The sequence below is a fragment of the Ictalurus furcatus genome, chromosome 25 (genome assembly GCF_023375685.1).
Source record: "Ictalurus furcatus strain D&B chromosome 25, Billie_1.0, whole genome shotgun sequence".
NCBI lineage: Eukaryota > Metazoa > Chordata > Actinopteri > Siluriformes > Ictaluridae > Ictalurus > Ictalurus furcatus.
Genome location: NC_071279.1, coordinates 8868729 through 8877201, shown reverse-complemented (window position 1 = coordinate 8877201; position 8473 = coordinate 8868729). Strand labels below are relative to the sequence as shown.

The window sequence follows — 8473 nt, the reverse complement described above, 5'->3', positions numbered from 1 at the left end:
TGGATGGGCTTCCAGGCAAAGCCATTTGGTTGGAGAGGCAAGCAGGCTTGTCTCTGAGAAACCATCCTTTATGTGTTAGGTTAGATAACTATTGTAGTTTTATATAGCCTTTATGTAGGTTTTTATATACAACTTTAAGACTCATGGGTAATGTAGTAATGCGGGCGCGCAGTATTCTTATGAGTATGAAGACCCTCCCCAAAACCTTGGGCACCTTGATGCTTTCTGCATTTTGAAGAAGCTTCAAACATACCTGAATTTCTGATTGACATGGTACATAGAGTTAAAATATATAAAATATAGTTTATCATTATGGGCTGGGATGAGACAAGGATGAAGTATTTGTAATGACAACATTGGAAGCTGGCAGTTGAAAAAAAAATACTTTGAAACTTCGCTTTACACCTTTTATTTTGCTTTATTTTGTGTAAAATATCCATGTGAAGCAAATGCAATGTGGAAGAGTAGGCTAAAGATAAATTAGTGGCTAAAAGCAAGCCTACAGTTAAAAGAAACTGTACCACATGACTACAGCCTAGGCTAGATCAGATTATTTCATTAACCTTTTTGTTCATTTATTTGTTTCTTTTAATTATCATAGAGCACAAATTACAATTTTAAATGACAAAAGTACAAGCATAAATTGACAATGATCAGTGGCACCAAGCAAATAACAAAGTAGTTAAGGGGTCTCTACAAAAGTCATCAAAAGCACATTAAGAGTCTCTTGGTATTCTCATGTACCATTTCCTTTAAAGAGAGGACATACAAAGACGATTCCTGCCTTAAAGAAAAAAGGGAGGAACTGGGTACATGTGTAAAAAAAATTAATAAAAAAATGTGGGCCAGTCATTTCAATCCATTCTTACAGAAGACACAACAGTTCTGTTCAAAACCAAATCAAAGCCTAAAAACTCACTTGAGGGGTAAATATTATATAGATATTATTATAGTTATAATAGTGAATGTGTTTGACTTTTGGTTAGGGGGGGGGGGATGCATTCGTTTTATGGAAGCACAATAGATTAAATCAGATTCACGTCGTACTATGCAATGCTCTTTGGGATTATTAGTTACACCTATTGTCAAAAACTTTAAGCACACATTTGCCTGGTTTTTTTTTTTTGTTTTTTTTTTACTTGGTTACTCTGTATTTTTTTTAAAAGATCATTAGCCAGGATTACTGTTCATAGTGTTCAAGGAAAGTATAACCTACAATGTATCATATTCTAGACAACCAGTTGGCTGTAAAGCAGTGCCCCTAGTGTCATAATACATGCAAAAGCATACGTTTAAGGCTGCGTGCAGAATCGTTCAGGTGTATGAGTCTGCTAGTAAAGTATAGATTGAGTATAGATAGTTTACTGACATCATACATGCACAAACCGTAATTGGAGATGCACACTAAATATTATAATATTTATAATATAATAACACAGGGACAAAACCACTATGCCAAGAGACTGTCGGTCAGACACTCAGATTGTTGCTCTGTCTGACATTCTACAGTAGTCTCACTCTGTCCTTCACTACGAATCTCCTCATAGCCTCTACCTCTTACAAAAATGTTCTTCCTCACCACTAACACTGCTACTACCACCACAAAAGCAATCAAGGCAACAGCACCAAAGGCTATACCAACCATTTTTTTCTGTGACTGTGTAGAAGGGTCCTCAAATATTTTGGAGATTTCTGCAATGTCCTCAGGCTTGGCCACCTTCCACATCTTGGTCCCTTTGATTCTTACCCATGCCTGGTTTCCTTCAGTCATCACAAACACAGTGTTTGTGGCGATCATACTGATCACGGGCGGACTTGTGAAGGGTGGTAGATGGATGGGGGGTAACTCACCACCAGTGAAAATACCTGACTGAACGCAGTAGAGTACCTGGCATCCATCGCTTATGGCAATGAGATGTTGGCTGAACTGTGGTGGGCAGCGCGATTGACTCCATGCAAGCAGATTGGTGGACTGGCAGCTAAAGAAACCTCCGAAGGGTACAGAGAATTTTGTTGCTGCCTCATAGTCATTGCTTAGACAGATCATAATGCCACTGGATAGAAATTTCAAGGCAAAGAAATTTGATGGACAGGATCTTAATTTGGTTAATGGATTTAGTAAAGAAGGGCCAAATAGACCACCAAAGAGATATCCTGAGAATTCTGGAACTCTGTCATTAGTGGAACACCAATAAGTGTCAACCTGTGCTTGTCGAACACGATGCACATTTTGACATACCTTTTCACAACTTTCAAAAATTATCAGGAATGAAGAACATTCTGTCTTACACTCATAACTATTATATGGTCTTTCCTGCACGTTTGGTAAACGCCACCAAAGCTAAGATTGGTGCTCGGACCTTCACAGGATGCATCATCCACATTGGCTTGGAAGTTGAAATTTTTGGAGTCTGGATTAACACACCCAGGATAGGTGTTAATTTTGTAGTAATGGCCATATGCACAGACAGAGCTAACTTATTTACTGTTGGAAGTGGGAGGTCTGGAAATGTTGATGGGTTGAGAAAAAAATGTAGTGGTAGTCCACTACGGTCAATAGCAATAAGATTGTTTAAAGAGCTCTCCTGCCATTTTTGTAGAGTGATACCAGGATAAAACAAAGCTCCACCATGACTCAATGTTATGGAGTGTGTAATACTACTCTGGTAGGTCCTAGTTTCAGATGTTTCTTGTGATTCCTTACTGCCAATATCAAATTTAGCTTTGTTAAAAAAGTTTAAACCAGCCAATGCTGTAACAGTGGACTGAGAGGACTGTGTTTCAGAAATATAAGATAATTTTAAATAGTCCTCCTCCATCAAAATAGCACCAGCATCCACACTTGTGATGACATGTGTACCATAATCAAGCACCATCTTTTCTGACAGATAGGCAGCCTGGCGAGTTTGGTTGTTCTCAATAGCATCTGCAATTTCCTCTGCCTGGCGGGCAAAACGTGCATCCAACGTGAAATCAGGATAAGCCGTTACTGTGTACAGATGGTTACGCACCTGTGTAAAGCAAAAACAAGAAGGGTCGATACAAATTTGATCATTTCTTACATTAAATTGAAACAAACAAAAATGTGGGGAAAAGGATACACTGCCTTCCACTAATATTGGCACCCTTGGTAAATATGAGCAAAGAAGGCTGTGAAAAACTGTCTTTATTGTTTAACCTTTTTATCTTTAGTTAAAAAAAAATCACAAAAATACTCTTCTCTCATGGATATCAAACAATTGCAAACACAACACATGTTTATCAAAAAAAAACTTTGTTAAATATAGGTGTGCCACAATTATTGGCACTCTTTTCGTCAATACTTTGTGCTACCTCCCTTTGCCAAGATAACAGCTCTGAGCCTTCTTCTATAATGCCTGATTAGGTTGAAGTCAGGGGACTGGGATGGCCATGGCAGGACCTTTGTGGTCAGTAAACCATGTTTGTGTTGATTTTGATGTATGTTTTGGATTATTGTCCTGCTGGAAGATCCAACCACGGCCCATTTTAAGCTTTCTGGCAAAAGTTATCAGGTTTTCATTTAATATCTGTTGATATTTGATAGTCCATGATGCCGTGTATCCTAGGAAAATGTTCAGGTCCTCTGGCAGAAAAACAGACCCAAAACATTAAAGAGCCACCACCATATTTAACCGTGGGTTGGGTATGAGGTAATTTTCCATATGGCTAACTCTCTGTGTGCACCAAAACCACCTCTGTGTTTATTACCAAAAAGCTCTATTTTGGTTTTATCTGATCATCGAACTGGATCCCATTTGAAGTTCTAGTAATGTCTAGCAAACTGAAGAAGCTTGAGTTTGTATTTGGATGAGAGTAGAGGCTTTTTTCTTGAAACCCTTCCCAACAGCTTGTGGTGATGTAGGTGACTTCGGATTGTAGTTTTGGACACTTTCTGACCCCAAGACACAACTAACATCTGCAATTCTCCAGCTGTGATCCTTGGAGATTTTTTGGCCACTCGAACCGTCCTCTTCACAGTGCATTGAGACAATATAGACATGCGTCCAATGCCTTGTTGATTTCATAACATTTCCAGTTGACTGGAACTTCTTCATTATTGATGGTGGAAATGGGCATTTTCAATGCCTGTGCTATTTTCTTATAGCCACTTCCCATTTTGTGACGCTCAACAACCTTTGGCCCCACATCACAGCTATATTCCATGGTCTTACCCATTATTATGAATGACTAAGGGAGTTTGGTCTGTGTTACCTCATATTTATACCCCTGTGAAACAGAAAGTCATAGTTGAACAATTCCCTGTTCCTAGTCACCTAGGTATACTAAAAAAAATAAAATAATCAATAGTTATATACTTCAAATATATTATTCTCATAGGAATTCATAGGGGTGCCAATAATTGTTGCACACCTATATTTAACAAATATATAAATTTTTTTTTTGATAAACCTGTGTTGCATTTGCAATTGTGTGATATCCATGAAAGCAGAGTATTTTTGTGAATTTATTTAACAAAAGATCAAAAGGTAAAGCAATAAAGACAATTTTTCACAGCCTTCTTTGCTCATATTTACCAAGGGTGCCAATATTAGTGGAGGGCACTGTATGTTTTAGCTGAAGAAAAGTGAATTTGGCCCAATCAAGTCGCTTTTTAATTATTATTAGAAATAAATTGAACATACATGTTGATTATTGGTTTGGAAAAGTGGGTGGAATGCTGATTGCAGCTCATTGGTCAACCTACACAAGCTTTTATTCTTCTGCAACCACACTTCCAGGGCTGCTAGATTTTTTTAAAAAGAAGTTGCCTTGCATTATTTGACAACAGAAAAATGTAATTAGTAAAACAATTTTTCTGTAAAATTGTCATTCTTTTTGCCAAATTATCATGTTTAGATGAGCAAAAACCAATACTGTCTGATATTTTTGATTGCTTGATGTACTGCAATACTGTATATTTAGTGGAAAAGCAATGCAGTTTGGCTGTTAATTTTACAGGAGCTATCTGATATTCAATTTATGGACATGTCTTCCTTTTTTTTTTTAGAACATTACTATAAATAAACAGTCTTTTACTCTAAAATATACAGGCAGGGAGATATTTAATCATAATACAATATATTTTACTACATTGTTTTACAGTAAAGTTCTGGCAGCCACATCAGCCAGTTTTTACTGTTATTTAATAGAATTTTTATGGTGTACTGTGTTCATACATTATTAGAATGTGTTGATGATGAATTTGGATAAGAATTTTTAAGAATTTTTAAGAATATTTAAAATCCTGTTATTAAAATGATATTTGTTGATGCATGAATAATTGTGCTACAGATGAATATTTTAAACATTTCCCAAATTACCAGATGTTAATAACAATATAGCATTGAGTCAGTCTTCACAGAAAGGTAAGCCATACTTCTTTAGAATTTGATAAAAACAGTTTCTTTCATATGTATATAGTCACATTGAGGAGTTCATCAATATATAATGTGTTTGGTATTTTATTTATAAATGGCAGGAAAGCTTAGACAATTAGGAAATGTAAAAAGTGTCAGAATATATCTGAAATTGCCCTATTTGCAATTCATTTTTATAACAATGTTTTTAAAAGGATACAGTAATGATCTAAAATGCATCTCATTACAGCCTAATCATAATTTCATAATACATAATAAGATATATTATGCATATACTGCATTTATATGTTTGTTTTTTTTTACATTTATTTTAAGTGATACTTCCAAAATTATTTCAAATATTTTTTTTTTATAAATGTTCTTTTTATGTTGGTTTCCCCAAACCCTGCTATTTTATTCTGTTTATATATTTATGTTTTTATTACATAAAAATGTCTTTTTTGCATAATTACTTTAACTGTAAATCCATGCCTTGTTGCCCATGTGCATTTGTTTAATGGCTTCATAAGCAGGGGTTTATATATAAATAATATTATATATAAATAATGTTATTGTAAATTGGTTAGAATATTTTCCTGCATTGTTTTAGTTAAAAATAAAAAGGAAAGGCATTCTCTGGAAAGCAGTAATGATTCTTTAAAAAGAGTCATTTTCCTATATTCAAAATATTTTCTTATTTTCCATCATACTGTATATATTAGTGTTGGCTAAATGCTACTGTTGTACACTAAAAATCAGAATGAGTTGGTGCTTACCTGCACCCGAGCTGTAACTGACTTGTCCTTCACTTGATGGGTTTTCATGCGTCTGTTCTCAGTAGAGAACTTGCCATTCACCACTGTGTCAAAAGAAGCATCAGCATTAATCGATTCTGAAGTGGAACTTTTCTGTTGAAGCCATGACATAATCATCTCAGAGTTCATCTCCACTGAGCTCATCTTCTGCGGTATGACAAATGTTTCGTCTGGAATGAGATAGACGCCATCTTCAGTGGTCTGGCATAGTGAATAGCTTAGGTTCATCACTCTACCCATATCTATGTTGCGCAGGTTGTCCCAGCCTCCACCAGGGAGAACCACGAGTGCTGGGGCACTAAGGTTTTTGTGGCAATCACGAAGCCCATTACTTGGATGAATCACTGGATGAAAATCAGAAGGATTGATAAATGCAAAGATAGCCAACAGAAATATGAATTCTGAGCCCATGATTATCAGAAGAAACTCTGGGTCATAGGTATACAAGTATTTATACACTGTTGTTCTCACGTGATGGGAGGGTCTTAGATACCTTAGTCTGAAAACATTCAACCCATATCTGTTCTTTTGTTCAAAAATGAAACTAAGTCATAACACACTGAACCACATCCTGTTTATATCAAAGTTCTGTATATTTGTACCTTAATGTTTCGAAGCTCTTTCTAGGTCTAAGCCATTTCAAATATGTGATCAACATACAATTTTTCTGAAATTAGTAGAATGATGGACTATTAATACACACAATGCACAGTTGTTTGTTAAATCATGTGTGTGCATGTATGGGTATGCGCTTAAATGATTTAAGCAAAATATAATGGTGTATAATTGTGTAGGACTCACAAGTGCTTATTAAGGTAGTGTTTGAAGAGAACAGCTAATATTCTATTTGAGGTCTGCTGAAAAAATCATTCTTTAAAGATGACACGTTAAACCTTAGTTGTTTGGTTCAATATAACATTGTAGAGCCAGTTCAAGAAACGCATGTTAAGACTTGTTTCATTCTTATCACTGTGACTCTGTGTTCTTATCTGTGTGACTGAGGCAGCAAGAGTGCACTGCTGCTTGTTATTGTAAATAATGTAGTGTATTGAGGATGTAAATATTGAAATGGACTTAAAACTTCTTTGTTTTAAGTACAATAATATTATTGGGAGCTAAATGGTTTGGCTATTCATAAGTGTCTGCTGAACTGAAGTGAGCAGTTCTCAAGGTTTATTCTTCATATTGTCTCAGGGAGTTTTTCCTTGCGACCATCGCCCATGGCTTGCTCATTAAGGATACATTTATCAATATAAAATTTATATCTTGAATTTAGATATTTCTGTAAAGCTGCTTTGTGACAATGTCCATTGTTAAAAGCGCTATACAAGTAAGACCATTTTGCAAGTCCCATGTAATCAGTGTTGGGTTTGTTCTTGTATAATATGGCTATTTTATACCAATTATACCACTATTGAATTCTAAAATCTAATTGGTCAGAAGGTGTTGATTAACTTTCAAATACAGCATACCTTACAGCTTCTTTTACAGAGACTCTGCAAGCAGCCTAAAACAGATACTTGTACATGTATTTCACTCTATGACTTTATATACGGATGGGCATCATAACAGGGAGTCAAAAGTGAAACAAAATGTCTCTTGAGCCCTCTAGTGGCTAGCTGCAGCAGTACAGTTTTTATCCCTGCCTGAGCACTTCATTAGGAACACTATACTAATACAGGGTACAGCCTCCCTTTACTCTTAAAACAGCCTCAATTCTTCATGGCATGGATTCCACAAGATGTTGGAAACATTCCTTTGAGATTCTGCTCCATGTTGAGATGATTGCATCACTCAATTCCAGCAGTTTTTCAGGTGCACTTTCATGCTGTGAATCTCCAGATCCACCACATCCCAAAGGTGTTCTACTGGATTCATATCCGGTGACTAGGAAGGCCACTGAAGAACACTGAACTTGTTGTCATGGTGACATGGTGATAATGGACATTATCATGCTGGAAGTAGCCAGAAGATGGTAAATTGAGGCCATGAAGGGATGCACATGGTCAGCAACAATACTCAAATAGGCTTTGGCATTCTTTCTTTTTTTTTTCTTTTTTTTTTTTGTATTCACTATGCGCTGCATTTTTTAAAAGTTAAACACCAGAAGTGTTTATGGTTTCTTTCTTCCAGTGCATTTATAGTACTTCCTTTAGTATTAAATAAGAGTGAGAGAGACAAGAGTTAGGTGTTATTCAAGGGGTAGTCTTTGTTGTCTTTATTTGAACATAGTATTCAAAACCATGAAGAAAATGCAGTATTCTTAACTCTGAATAAATA

General features: G+C 35.8%; 1 pseudogene; it reads right to left on the bottom strand.

Annotated features, from left to right (window-relative positions):
* Positions 1 to 927: 927 nt before the first annotated feature.
* LOC128601532 (macrophage-expressed gene 1 protein-like) lies at positions 928 to 6974 on the bottom strand (annotated as a pseudogene).
* Between the last annotated feature and the right edge of the window lie 1499 nt (positions 6975 to 8473).